The following is a 16,178-nucleotide window of genomic DNA, read 5'->3' on the forward strand; positions in this document are numbered from 1 at the left end:
ATCATCAATTTACGAGAACGACTTAGTCTCTGATTAATGGGGACTCAAAGATGGAGAGCAACCATAGGACTCGAGTTAGTGAAATGATCAAATGAATTATGACTGATCATCACAGTTAACTGCGGGTATCAATTCTTTGAGAGAAATAATAAAGTAGAGTTAGTGTCGTCATAGAAAGAAACTGCAGTAGATACATGAGGAGTAATTCAGAATTATTTTTTCTGCGGTTAATTAAACTAAAACTGAACAGAGTACTTTCTGAGATACAAGGCTGACAAAATTGAATCTACTCGTTAAAATTATTGAGCGAAAGTCCAGAACCTATTTTCATGGTAACTGATTACCGCCGCAGAATACAATTAGTTAGGTTTTACTCTGGTTATACTAATGCGTTGACCATACCTCGACACTGCCATATTTGATATTGCTACTCATGAAAGCGAGTATTTTTTTATGGCCCTACTATAGGCAATTATATCATTACATGGAACTGTAAAAGTTTAATGGAGCCATTTTTTAATTACCATCATACTAACGAAATCATTACAGGAGCTAATTTTAATCGATTAAAGAATAATAAAAACTGAACAATATAGCAATTATTTCATTTCTCTGTGACTTCATAACGTACAAATTATTCTATTTCTTTTTAAAACAAACTTAAAATTTTCTGAACTAACAAAATGTCATCATTTAGCCAACCCAGGGTTAAAACCATCAGATATTGACCGGTAGTTGAGATGATCGATTGGACAAAACCGAAAATCTAAGCGATTGATGATCGACCTATTTTTTGCTCAATGCTGTTTAGCCGATATAATCGGGCAGATGATTTAAAACACGCCGACGGGAGCTCCAGAGAGTAATAGGGTGGTTTCCTATTATTTTTTTATTGTCTAAATCGAAAGATTATTACTCTTTTTCATTTTTCATTTCACGCTCTTAATTTTCGAATGACGATATCTATTTTTCGCGATTAAACGAAAAGTGAAAAATTTCAAGCGCGCGAAAACGCGACGGCTAAGTAGGAATGCTGGGAAAAGTCCGTGTGACGTCATTCTGGTTCCAGCTGTCGGCGTGTGAGGTGACCTTGGGGCGAGGCTTGAGCACTGATACGACGCAGGCTGCTAGCAGGTAGCAGAGTACCCTGCAGGCAGGTAGCGCTTGGCTTAAATAAGGATTATTAATACCTTATCAAACGAGGAAAACTTTCCGACCTCAGGCAGTTTTAATAGGTGATTGATTATTAAGATATGTTTCCCTGAGATCTGTGCCTCATGCATGCATTGGTAATCTCAGACAATGTAAAATTCCTATCAACTCCTATAGAAACTAGGTACCTGTGACGTCACGTGGAGTGGCATCGCATGAGCGCCAATCTGGCTTTTTTCAAATGAGGATAAAATTGACCATTGCCATTCGTCTAAACCGGTATTTCTAAAACCAAATAATTTGTATATTATGAATACACGAATGGTGGGTAAGGAATCGTAATCAATGCATTTCGTTTTCTTTGATGAAGGAAACCACCCTATTAAATACGCGGTAGTGAAGAGCCACGCAATCGAACTTTAACAAACAATAATTATCGCCAAAGTAAAAGGTTTTAAACAGAGGCTCGTCGGAGAAGCCATTTAAATAACGAAAGAGGAGAAGAACAACTTTCGCAGGGGACTCCGGCCTCAAAATAAGCCGTACTTGGCAACCCGTAATCACGGAAAATGGCCACCTTAACAACCGACTCCTTCAATCTCTCGCTCCTATTACCCCGAAACCGATAGTATGAATAAAATTTCCTGCCTAACCAGATTCCCTTGAAAAAGCGACCAGCATCGGAAGAGAAACGTTGGGGCCACCCAAAAATTGACGCGGCGACACAACCCAAATAGTTTTTAACTATCATGACGATCTCCCACGAGAGTTTAAACGATTTATCAGGAGACTTAGGTCGTGTTTACTAAGCCGTTTTCGGATAATAAACCTCTTCAATGGTGGTGCAACTGATGTAAAACCTACCCGGCGATCCGGGATCGAATTCCCCCTGAGCCAAATGTTTTCTTCATAGTGAATAGGGTGGTTTCCTATTATTTTATTATTGCCTGAATCGAAAGATTATTACTCCTGGAGTACGCATTTCACGCTTTTAGACTTTTGAATGACGATATCTATTTTCCGCGACTAAATGAAAAGTGAAAATTTTCAAGCGCGCGAAAACGTGACGGCTAAGTATAAATGCTGGGAAAACTCCGTGTGACGTCGTTCTGGTTCCCGCGGTCGCAAGTGAGGTGACCTTGGGGCGAGGCTTTGAGCGCTGACACGACGCAGGATGCTAGCAGGTAGTAGAGTGCCCTGCTAGCTGGTAGCGCTTGGCTTAAATAAGGATTATTAATACCTTATCAAACGAGGAAAACTTTCCGACCATAGGCAGTTTTAATAGGTGATTATTAAGAGATGTTTCCCTGTAGTCTGTGCCTCATGCATGCATTGGTAATCTCAGACGATGTAAAACTCCGGACTACTCGTATAGAATCTAGGTCCCTGTGACGTTCCGTGGAGTGGCATCGCATAGGCGCCAATCTGGCCTTTTTCAAATGAGGTTAAAATCGACCATTAATATTCGTCTATATTGGGATTTCTAAAGCCAAATAATTTGTATATTATGAATACACTAATATTGGGTAAAAAATCGCAATCAATGTCTTTCGTTTTCTTTGATGCAGGATTCTACCCTATATCATCGTCGGTGAAAAGGAAATGTCGACGATGAATATTTTTGAGTCGCAGAAATTTCCAATTTTTATTTGATTTCAATCTTTACCGAATTAATAATTTTATCGCTGGTTTTATTAAAATATTTCAGTTTTTATTGCATTTCTTTTTAAATATTTAATGCAGTCCGCGAAAGTTTAGTGACTATTTTGTCACCGCGGCGCGTTTAAATTGCAGCGAATCCATTCAAGAGATCTCTCATCTTCAAGGGCGACAATTATTTTATTCGACGATTTCACCGTTGAAAAATAATTCCACCAAAGATTAGAGAAATATACTTGATTTTTTGAGAGAAGAGCTATATTTGTCTCCACTTGGACGATTTTTACCACGCGATCTCCCAGAGGTCGAATTCCATGCAACCTATCTCTGAAAAAAAAAACTTTGTTTTGTAACTTTTTCTCATTGATATCTTCTTATTTGGATGAGTATTTTTCTCGCCTTTCAGATTTTTTTGTATCTTTAGTGTATGTTTACTGAATGCGGTCAAAGTCTGAAAATTTTCGTCACAGCTATGATTACAACGCAGCTATTTACTCAACAAACTGTCGTGTTTCCGAAAGGTTTTCGCCGGAATGAATGGTCTACTTACCTTGACTAACTTAAGTGGCATATAAGTGGTTAATTGGTGTTTAAAACGAAATAGAAGTTACCCATTAAATAAGACATGCGAATTGTATATTTTTATGATGTTATTTGGAGGAGACGACCGACATCTGAGGCCATTTGCGCCATGATGGAAGGGGTAGGTAAGGAAGGGTGGAGAGAAACCCGGCGTCGGCATTAGCCTGCTATTAACGAAAGGGGCCAAGGGGATCACGGCTTAACGTCCCATCCGACGGATGGAGTGTTGCGCTTGAAATGTCCTCCACACAATATTCAAGCAGGGATCGGGCAGTCTCTGAAAATTCTCTGCCACTGCCGGGATTTGAACCCGAGCCCACCGGGTGGGAAGCCAACACTCTAGCAACCACACCAACCCGATCCCCTATTTGTGTGAATTCTCGGACTCCGCCATAAGAACCCTGTACGAAGCCGCGATCGTTTTTATTTTTCTGTGGAAGTAATAGCCTTAATTTCCGCCTTAATAATACTTATCCTTACCCTACTACATAAATATCGTTAATTAAATTGAATTGGCGCTTAAAATAAAGCGTGCGACAAGATATAAAAGCTACTTTATTGAACTCTCTCCTAAGAATACCATTAGTGTGTTTGAATGTATGATATTAACTATTGTATTTGATGGATCTGCCATCTTAAAACTAATCAGAAAATCAAGAAAGAAGCTCATAGTCATCGAAAACAAAACTCTACATACTATTATTGGCCCATCATAGATTGTATCCTCTGTATTCAAATGGAGTGCAAAAAGTCTACCGGCCCATTATCAAGATGGTCTGATATCTTTGTAAAGAACCCTTACTTCTATGTTGGCCTTTATCCTACAGGTGCCTTGGTCACACATTGGGCAAAGAAGAGTACGTAGAATTTTGTTTTCGAAGAGTATTAGCTTATTTTCTGATATTTTGATTATTTTCCAGATCACAGATCCACCAAATACAATAAGTAATATCATGCTTTCATAAATGCTCCACTAAAATATAGTATCGAACGCATTAAATATCTGATATTCACTAAATGACGTAATTAACCTACGCCGAGATTCCCGAAAACGTAACTGGTATTTTCACCTCAGAAGTTCCTATGCTGGAGGAAATGCCATCTTTTTTGCTCCAGTACTAAGTCATTGAAATTCCCGTACGCTATCTATTTTCAGTGGTCCTCATCACGTGAATATTCTAAGCTCCGTAAGATTTGTAATGTAAAGACCTTAAATATCTTTCAGGGGGTTTAATAGGGTACTTTCCTTCATCAAAGAAAACGAAATGCATTGATTGCGATTCGTTACCCACCATTAGTGTATTCATAATACGCAAATTATTTGGTTTTAGAAATCCCAGTTCAGACGAATGGCAATGGTCAATTTTAACCGCATTTGAAAAAGGCCAGATTGGCGCCCATGCGATGCAATTCCACGTGGCGTCACAGGGACCTAGTTTCTATACGAGTAGATAGGAGTTTTACATCGTCTGAGATTACCAATGCATGCATGAGGCAGAGAGCTCAGGAAAACATGTCCTAATAATCACCTATTAAAACTGGCTAGGATCGGTTTCCTTCGTTTGATAAGGTATTAATAATCATTATTTAAGCCAAGCGCTACCAGCTAGTAGGGTACCCTGCTACCTGCAAGCATCCTGCGTCGTATCAGCGCTCTAAGCTTCGCCCCAAGGTCACCTCACACTGCGACAGCGGGAACCAGAACGACGTCACATATAGAGTTTACCCAGCATTCATACTTAGCCGTCGCGTTTTCGCGCGCTTGAAATTTTTCACTTTTCATTTAATCGCGACAAATAGATATCGTCATTTAAAAATCTAAAAGTGTGAAATACGTACTCCAGGAGATCTTTCGATTTAGGCAATAAAAAAATAATAGGAAACCAACCACCCTATTTACCTTTCATGCACGTGTCAAGCAGGCCTCATGACTGTGCTTTGTCGCCACCGGTGAGACAAAGGTCACGCTTCACACGAAGTGGGATTGTCTGGTGGTTACGACGGGAATCTTTTTGTGTAAGACCCCGCGGCAGGCCAAGGATGAGACAGAGGTGTTCGCAAAGAGAATGGCGAATGGTGTGTGACATTCCTCACGATGAATCGTGGAAATCAGTGAGCACCTAAAAAATAACGTAATAGGACGAAATAAAACATGCAAGGCATGATGCGGCGAAAGAATCACGAAGAAAATGCTAATGTGACCTTAATTGTGACATAAACGCCTTTTGACTCGAAAGAAATTGAGCCGCAACGCCTCCAATATGAAACAGATACGATGTAATGATATAATGAGTGACTTAGCGTATGCAACTGTACACTTTTGCATGAATAATATCTCAACTGGCTGAAAAAAGCACCGGAGTAATTTTTAAAATAGCGATTGTTTTTTTTACATTTTTTAGCTTAGGCACGTTTACTTTTGGAACAGTAAATATACGCGAGCAATGAAGATATTGCAGTTAAATTTTTCGGAGATTGCAAGATTAATCTAATCCTTTGTATTTGACGAGTGCACCCCATGTTTCCATGGGGATGGAATAGATTCTAAGAATAGTTAGGGTCGGCGTTATTCTCGGTATCCGACGCCCTCTAGGAGACCACATCAAATATGCATTTAATACTCAATTATATGTCATTGATGATACATTTAATACTCAATGATTAATCACTAGATTGAATACCCACTGATATTATCTTGAGAGAGAAAATACCGTGGGAAAATGTTCATATTTGCGATACTTTTTGTGATAAGGATCTCCTTTATAGACTATGCGGGTTTCATGATTTTAGCGAACATTCCCACATTTATAGAGTTTTAAATTATACTCCTGCCTAGTCCGACCAGCACTCATCTATGGCTTTAAGATCTATGGCCACAGTTAGCTAATTCTTAAAAAGCTAGAAATATTCCATGAAAAACGCCTCCGTATGCTATTAAACGTCTCAAAGGTAACCCGAATTTCATTTGTCCTTTCCGCTCGTGAACTCTCCACAATGAATCACTTCATCACACAACTAGTTAATAATTTGAAGTCCAGGTTCAGGGCAAACAATAATTAACTATGTATTTACAGGCATTTGGAATTGTGACCCACAGTACTAACAACGTACATACTACCTCATCAAGTTATTTTTCTATTTATCTTTCCTACGCCTTTCCACTTATTCTAAGGAGATGAATAAAAAAGATTTGGCCATCTCCCCTCAACGCCGGAGCCATTCCGAAGAAACAAATGGTATAGAATTCTCTGTTCGGCGAAAAAATGATGACCTCTGACCATTTCTCTGATCTCAGAAAATCTCCTCGACTGTTTTATGTGGAGTAGCAAGCGCCTTTTTAAGCCAAAAAGATTATAAAATGTATTATATAAAAAATTATTTGTTACTTGAAAAAAGAAAAAAATATAAAAACACAAGAAATGATATCAAAGATAAAATAATAGAAGTAAAAAAAATATTTGCCTCTTGAATAAGATTCGGTATGCCATCATAAAAATGGAAGGGAAAATATTCATATTTGAGATAAATGTACGGTGAAAAGGATCTCCCTTATATGAAAATTACGCAAATTTCAAAATGATAGCCAACTTTCCCACAAGGCAAGAGTTAAATAAATTATACCTTTGCCTAATCTGATTTGTTAAAAAATAATCTTAAAAAAGAAATTCTCCAATTCCGGTTTTCAATTTTGAATTTTTTAAGCCTTTGCTGACACAAAAAACAAAGCGATCAAAAACACGGGCCACTGCGCATAAAAAATATTGTATTTTCAACTATCTGGCTGAGGAACATATTTCACAGGGGCGGCTTATGAATGCGCCTGCGATACAAGCTATGAGGAAAATAAAATAAATGCGAAGGTTTTAAGAACAGTTATTCGCGTGAAAAGCAGACGTGTTGAGCGGGAGTGAATTTTCCTCGTACGACGAACTTACAAATGTTTGACAGTCACGGGAGCCGAATAATCAAGTATTGTTTTTTTTGCCAGCAATACCTCTCGCCATACAATGAGACAGCAATACTGGAGGTGAGGGTTGTTTCTGTTTTTCTTTCCATCGCGAGGTTGTTATGCGTAAAAATGATATTATTCTCCCTTCTGCACTCAATTGAATTGCGTAGTCGGCTTATGATGAAAGAAAATTTTTGGATGTTTGATCCTGGGGGCTAAGAATGCACAATCAGCACTGACTAAAGCTGGTGCCCCTAGGTCAATTTTTTCATGAATTTTTTGACTTCATAAATGAAGTCTGCGCCATGAAACGTGCATACCGTCTGTAGCACGAGAGGGAAAAAATGCATTGATTTGGGGCGACGGCGATGAAGAATATTTTCACGAGTTAATTATTTTTAAAATTTTTAATACTATATATCATTGTTTGCCGTCATTTATTTTTTTATGAAAGTAGCAAAGCTATAATTCTTTTCTTTACAACCTATTCCAAATGCGATAAAAAGTCCGAACGCACACCTGACGATCTACCCCCAGATGAGAAATTCAAGTGAGCCGCAGAGAATAGAGTGTTTTCCTATTATTTTTTTATTGCCTCAATTGAAAGATTATTGCTCACGGAGTACGAATTTCACACTTTTAGATTTTTAAATGACGATGTCTATTTTTTGCGATTAAATGAAAAGGGAAAATTTACAAGCGCGCGTAAACGCGACGGCTAAGTATGAATGTAGGGAAAAGCCCGTGTGACGTCATTCTGGTTCACGCTGCCGCAAAGTGAGGTGACCTTGGGGCGAGTATGTGTGCGCTGCTGCGATGCAGGTTGCTAGCAGGTAGCAGAGTACCCTGCTAGCAGGTAGCGCTTGGATTAAATAAGGATTAAATACCCTATCAAACGAAGGAAACTTTCCGCCCATAGGCAATTTTAATGGGTGATTATTAAGAAATGTTTCCCTGAGCTCTGTGCCTCATGCATGCATTGGTAATCTCAGACGATGTAAAACTCCTATCTACTCGTATAGAAACTAGGTCCCTGTGACGTCACGTGGAGTGGCATCGCATGGTCGCCAATCTGGCCTTTTTCAAATGCGGTTAAAATTGACAATTGCCATCCGTCTAAACTGGGATTTCTAAGACAAAATAATTTGTATATTATGAACACACTAATGGTATATAGCGAATCGCAATCAATGCTTTTCGTTTTCTTTGATGAAAGAAACATCCCTATTCATGAAAATAGTTTCAACTTTACTCAGCCACGAAAGGTCACCAACCTTCCCTGGACTGTTTTTTCTTGGTACTTAAATTTTACACTGCAATAGTTCACCACCCGCTAATTGTATGCAAGTCAGGTGACTCAATACTAAGTTACCATGGAGACGCTCGAGGTATGTTTGGACCGTGGCACGTGGTGGCCTCACCCGCCTGAGAGATAATCAAGTTTACTTCATTAAATTTCGCTTGAAAACGTAGGATAACGAGCTCATATGACAATTCACAAAACTAGCTCCGTCAGAGGAGACGTCCAGAGGTGGTTAGTGACTTCGGGAATTGGAATATACCATAGAATCTCCGATAGTACCTACCAATGAAGAATGTGTGAATATATATTCATATATGAATTGAAGAGGGAAAGTACATTACGAATGGTGATACTGCCAGAATGCTTCTTTAAGTACTCTATGGAAAACTATTTAATCGGTAGAATACTCAAATAAAAATATGGGTACCATAATAGATTCGGTGCTGATATTTTTTAAACCAAGTAATGACCGCCAGATCTCCTCTGTTTGAGATAGTAGATGTGAGATAATCGTCCTTCGTCATTGAGTGAACTTTAAGTGAAGTTTAATTGCTAATTAGCGCTTTCGAGCACGCACTTAGACGCTAAATTAATGTCACAGAACCCAATTATTCTTTCTTTTTCCTCCGATAGCGCTCATTACGCCTTCTGCTGACCGATTAGAATTCATTCGATAATTAGACAACATGGAGAGGTTATCTTCGTGTCTCATAAATACTCATACCCCCCAAGCAAATTTTGTTTATTTATTATTCTCTGCCATCGCGAGGGTGGATCTGGAGATAACACGATACATCCATCACCATGACAACCCGAGAGTTTGTTGACTCCGCTGGTACTCCATTTTGATTGGTCGCAGGCATCACGCCAGCATGGGATCAGAGTTCTCATTGGACAGCAACAGGCTTCCTCCCGGGATGGGCAACGAGGGATAAAAAAGAATCGATCCTCTCTCCTCAATTTCAGAGATATTTTAATGAAGAACTTTCAAGAGATCTAGGGTCACGTAAAAATGATGCCCTGTGACCAATCCACTGATTCCAGAAAATCTTCTCGCCGATTTTACGTGGAGTATCAAATGCCTTCACTCCGCCGAAAAGAGAAGACCCAAAAATATGATAAAATTTGCTTCTTGCAACAAATAAAAATATTAAAGCAAAAATGAAGTAAAATCAACAAAAATTAATTTAAAAAATAATTAACGCATGGAAAATATGCTGTATGCATTTGTTAAAAAGATGCTCTAAATCATATTTTCAATGTTTGGTTATAATTTTTTGCTAACTAACACAACACAGACAAATACGTCCTATAGTATAGTATTGTATAACGGCTGGTTAAGGTGAACACTGCTTTACCCGTACCGCAGTTTTGTATGTAGGATCGAATGCATTTCTTCGGTCGAAAAGAACAAACAAATGATAAAATTTACGGCTAAATGATTGATGAAATTTTCCACAAAAAATAAAGTAAAAATGACAAGTAATGATAAAAGTTATGTTAATAATAAAAGGAAAAGATAAAAAAATGCAAATTTACGAAAGCAATTTCTCTTGTAAATATAAAGTTCTAAAATAAATTGCTAAAAAAATAAAACTCAAATTTATGTTTTCAATGTTTAATTTGTAAGCTGCCAATAGCACAAACAGCTCACTCCTCGCACAATACAGACAAATGCGCAAATAATTCATTGCATTGTCCTCTTGCTGGCAGGGCTGAACATTGGTTTACCGCGACAACTTCTGAACGCTTCCGCTGCGAGGCCAGCGGTGAGAAAAGGTTTCACGTGGTATATTCTTTTTTGGTGCGCGACGCATTAGCAAGGAACATGATACTGGGAGCCGTTTTCATGTCGCACGTGGGGTTAGTGCTAAACATTCCAGATATTTTTTTACTTCAAGTTCTCTCGCGAAAATGTCTATCGCCTAGGTTCTAGCAGCTTGTGTAACGCCGAATATGCCGACCAAATTGATAGCGGACAAACTGGGGAGAAGGATGAAAGAAGATATTCAATAAGTAATACTTGATTTCGCGGACGTTTTGACTAAGAGTTTGGGTTTGATACAATAAATTGAATGCGATATAAGTTAGCAAGCGATGGGAGAAGCAAGAAAGAAATTATCAACGGAATAGCCCAGGCAAAGAGAGCATTCCACCAAAAGAAATATCTACTTACGGTGGGAAATTTACGTATTAGAAACTTATGTAAGGAAACAATTTATCAGACAGGATAATGACAGATACCGAGAAATCAGGAATGGAGGCTTTCGAAATGTTGTGCTATAGAAGAATGATCAAATGGATCGACCGAGTTAGCAATGAGGAAGTCCTAAGAAGAGTAGAAGAAAAGAGAAGCCTCATGAAAACCTTGATAATTAGACGCAGGAACCTTATAGGTAACATCTTGATAAATTATGGCCTTATGATGACAATAGGGTATTTTCCTTCATCAAAGAAAACGAAAGGCATTGATTGCGATTCGTTACCCACCATTAGTGTATTCATAATATAAAAATTATTTGGTTTTAGAAATACCGGTTTAGACAAATGGCAATGGTCAATTTTATCCTCATTTGAAAAAGGCCAGATTGGCGCCCATACGAGGCCACTCCACGTGACGTCACAGGGACCTAGTTTCTATACGAGTAGATAGGAGTTTTACATCGCCTGAGATTACCAATGCATGCATGAGGCACAGAGCTCAGGGAAACATGTCTTAATAATCACATAAAAAATACCTAAGTTCGGAAAGTTTCCTTCGTTCGATAAGGTATTAATAATCCTTATTTAATCCAAGCGCTACCTGCTAGCAGGTACTCTGCTACCTGCTAGCAGTCTGCATCGCAGCAGCGCACGCATCCTCGCCCCAAGGTCACCTCACACGGGGGAAGCGGGAACCAGACTGACGTCACAGGGGCTTTTCCCAGCATTCATACTTAGCCGTCGCGTTTTCGCACGCTTGAAAATGTTCCCTTTTTATTTAATCGCAAAAAATAGATATCGTTATTTAAAACTCTAAAAGTGTAAAATTCGTACTCCAGGAGTAATAATGTTTCGATTTAGGCAATAAAAAAATAATAGGAAACCACCCTATTATTGAGGGACAAGTGGATGGCAAGAACGGAAAAGAAAGATCTCGAACAAAATATATGCAACAGGTAAAGAAGGATGTGAAAGAGAAGAAATACGTAGGTGTGAAAAGATTAGCTGATAGGAGAACTGAGTGGAGAGCTGCGTCAAACCAATCCTAGGATAGTTGACCAGTGAGGATAATGATAAGTTTGACCGATCGCACAACTGTCAAAAGTCATCCTTTGTGTTTCAGTCCATCGAAGGGACGGGTACAGGTTGATTCTCTGCTTGAGAAAGGAGTGACAGAGCCTTCCACTTCACCATATTCCTCACCAGCTTCCTCATCATCACTGGTCAACAATCCTAGGATTGGTTTGACGCAGCTCTCCACTCAATTCTCCTATCTGCTAATCTTTTCACACCTACGTATTTCTTCTCTTTCACATCCTTCTTTACTTGTTCCATATATTTTGTTCGAGGTCTTCCTTTTCCATTCTTGTCTTCCACTTGTCCCTCGAAAATTGTCTTCTTCGAGCCATCATGTCTCAAGATGTCGCCTATAATGTTTTCTCGTCTTCTTATTAAGGTTTTCATGAGGCTTCTCTTCTCTCCCACTCTTCTTAGGACTTCCTCGTTACTAACTCGGTCGATCCATTTGATTTTCATCATTCTTCTGTAGCAACAAATTTCGAAGGCCTCCATCCTTGCTTTCTTCGCTGCGGTCATTGTCCATGCCTCACTTCCGTATAGGAGCATACTCCAGATGTAGGTTCTTATAAATTGTTTCTTTACTTCCATATTTAAGTTTCTCGCTGTGAGCAGGTCTCTCTTTTGGTGGAATGCTCTCTTCGCCTGGGCTATTGTAATGATAATTTCTTTCTTACTTCTCCCGTCACTAGTTATCTTGCTTCCCAAATAACGGAATTCATCCACCTCAATCAGTTTTTGCTTACCTATTTTAATGTTAGTCTTACCAGCTTCCCAAGCACCGAAATCATCAGGAGAGTCACGCACGGTGGTGAATTACGGAAAGCTTAACGCTAGAATCGAAATCGAATCAGTCTCGCCCTTGACCACTTCGGATGCGCGAAATCTTTTCTGCATTTCTCTCTCGACTAGCCTGCCATCTGCCCTCGCAAACTGACATTGCTCACCGTTTTGGAATTTATTGCTGCAATATACCAACACATTTTATGTTTAAAAATTGAAAATGTGTTCCGCTAAGATATTTTTGTATTTTTCTTTTGTTGCTTGACAAGAGCTTAAAGCTTTAGTCCAGGTGTATGTTTAACAAAGTCTGTTTTTTATGTTAAAATATTAACATGTATGATGATCCTTAGATCATTTGAGCAATGCAAGTAAAATAACCTGTAGGTACCCTAAAAACACGCTTTTGCCTAGTTTTCCCGGTCAAGGCGAACGATTTTTTCTCTGTGGATTTTTCTAGCACGACTTTTGCCAAGTAGTGCACCTTTATTTTCGTACATGTTTATAAATATTGTATGAATCCATTTGTTTTTTGGAATATAAATTATTACTCTTAATTTTGAATGGAATGACTCCATCGTTAACTTGGGAAAAATTGTGTCGCTAGTAGCGTAGTAGAGTAGTGGTAATACGTATTTTAAAATACTTGTATTTGAAATACTGCCCAGCCCTGGTCGCTACTTGAAGTGTTGCTCAGACTTATTTTCGTCTGCTGACTTCGATTGCCCCACATATCAATCCCATGGAAGTGAGTGAGTGCATTTTTAGATTCTAGCCTTACGTACTACCATTACTTTAAAATGAAATTGACGCATTGGTTGACGGCTGCGGTCAGACTCCCTAAGAATAAAATGGTATGCGAGATCTTTGCTCTCTCGGTGTTTGACGGTTCCTCTCTATTTACCGTTGACTGTGCTCTGAAATCCCAGTTCTAGGAATATCCCCACGAAATAGCGAACATTCTCAATAGCCGGCAGGCTTCGCTAGTGGTTAACCTGGCTCACCAATTAGTACCTTAAGAAGTGTTTACACTGTCCATTGACATTGTATACATCTTCCAGAAAAAGAGTTAATTAAGTATGCGAAAGTATTCTACCGGTTAAGTTAGGCTTAAATGGAGCATTTTGCAGATTTCCCCGGTCTGTCTCCCATTTCAACTTGGCTTTCCTTCTTCAATTCATTCTAAAGCCTATTCCTTTTTACTCCACCAATACCTATAATAATTATCCTATTTTCTTCCCCTCCCTCGCTCACTTAACAGTATTCCCCATCAATGTTTTTAACAGCCAATCTCCGCTTAGTACCCGCTCCAGTACACTCAAGAATTTCTCACATCGATTCAAATGCCGCTTACAAATACAAATTACCATGAAAATTAATAGCTTGAGGAATGAACCTGGTTGTGATGGGAAATGTTAACGAGCACGATCATAGTAAAGCTGCACTGACTCACCATATAACTAGCATTCCATCATAGACAGCACTGCTGCTAGTAACGATGTAAAATACAAGGCATTTGGGATCACGTTTTTGGCCCTCTCCTAGTATACATCGTCCACTTTATCTCAATTTTCTTGGTTTTGAGCTCCACCACCCGCTACCGCTGAATAAATTTATCTTCGCGTATTGCCAATGCTTCCTTAAGATCACCCATAACCTATCTATGACCCTGCCATTCCTTCAACCATAGTCCTTTGGCTATCGCTGATACATTGATGGTGTAAATGTGCATCCCCCAGATGGTTAGGGAAAACTGCTCGTATGTTTCTTTTTAATTGCTTGGGAAGTATGCCAGTCACTATGTAGGAGAAGATGGACCGTAAGAAGTGAAACTGCTGGTCATTTCCGCCCTTCTACGGCTGTTGATTCGGTGGCTGAGGGGCTGATCCATTCGGACCCCCTCCGGCACAATATCCCTCCCACTGGGCCCTCGACTCTCTTTTGGGGCCACTCCAGCGCAATATCGATCGACAAAAGAAGAGATGAGGGCGCATCATTGCCGTGGTGAAGATACACATGACCAAGGTCCATTGTCGCGCCCATTATCGGGTCCTGGGGGTGAAGTGCCCACTTCCGGTTTCGCAGTCAGTCCGACACCCCTACAACAAGAACAACAATGCGCCACCATGCTCTCCATGGCGATATTCACCGATCACCCCAATCTTGTGATGATAGATGACGATCTGGTGGCGCAAAGAAGGAATAAGATTGTTGTTTTTTTCTGGTTGACCCTTATCCCTCCCGTCATAAGAACTTGCCTCCATCCGAAAAGGAATTATATGAAGGTGTTTTGATTGTGAGCCTTGAAATCACCTTAGTAATAGCATTTTTAAATCAAAGTTTTAAAAATTAATGATTTTTCAATCAGTAATAGGGTAGTTTCCTTCATCAAAGAAAACGAAAGGCATCGATTGCGATTCGTTACCCACCACTAGTGTATTGATAATATACTGATTATTTGGTTTTAGAAATACCGGTTTAGACGAATGGCAATGGTCAATTTTATCCTCATTTGAAAAAGGCCAGATTGGCGCCCATGCAATGCAACTCCACGTGACGTCACAGGGACCTAGTTTCTATACGAGTAGATAGGAGTTTTACATCGTCTGAGGTTACCAATGCATGCATAAGGCACAGAGCTCAGGGAAACATCTCTTATTAATGACCTATTAAAACTGCATATGGTTTGAAAGTTTCCTTCGCTTGATGAGGTATTCATTTAAGCCATGCGCTACCTGCTAGCAGGGTACTCTGCTACCTGCTAGCATCCTGCGTCGTATCAGCGCTCAAAGCCTCGCCCCAAGGTCACTTCACTTCCGGCAGCGGGAACCTGAACGACGTCATACACGGGCTTTTCCCATCATTTTTTTCATCATCCTCACCTTTTCATTTAATGGCGAAAAATAGACATCGTCATATAAAAATCTAAAAGCGAGAAATACGTACAACAGGAGTAATAATCTTTCGATTTAGGCAATTAAAAGAAATAACGGGAAACCACCCGTTTGTGGATGGAGTCGACGATTGGTTAGCCAAGAATTTCGTAGCAAAGCTTGGGACTGGCAGCCCCGCGCATAACAACGCGGGCGATTTAAACGATGCGACGCCGCAGAATGTATGATAGGAAAGATATTGAGACACCAGTGTAAGGCAAACGCTCAAAACCCTCTATTACACATATGATTTTACATGGAACCTATAATCTAGCCATGGGTACGATATGATGGAGTCGTTAAGTAATCAGTTTGACGAATATAGAATGAAGATTGAAAACGAAGAGACCAAAGTTCTTCGGTTTTGGAAAGTTTAAGGAATGTGTGGCTCAAGAAAAAATTAAAAGGAAACAAACTTGGACAGGTGGAAAAATGCGAATGTCTGTGCCAGTGGCGCAGCGAGGGGGGGGTTTGGGGGATATAACCCCCCCAGAGCTCAGAGAAATTTTTAAGTTAAATCTATTTTACTTAATTGGATTAA

This window comes from Ischnura elegans, chromosome 4, assembly GCF_921293095.1.
Source record: "Ischnura elegans chromosome 4, ioIscEleg1.1, whole genome shotgun sequence".
Taxonomy (NCBI): domain Eukaryota; kingdom Metazoa; phylum Arthropoda; class Insecta; order Odonata; family Coenagrionidae; genus Ischnura; species Ischnura elegans.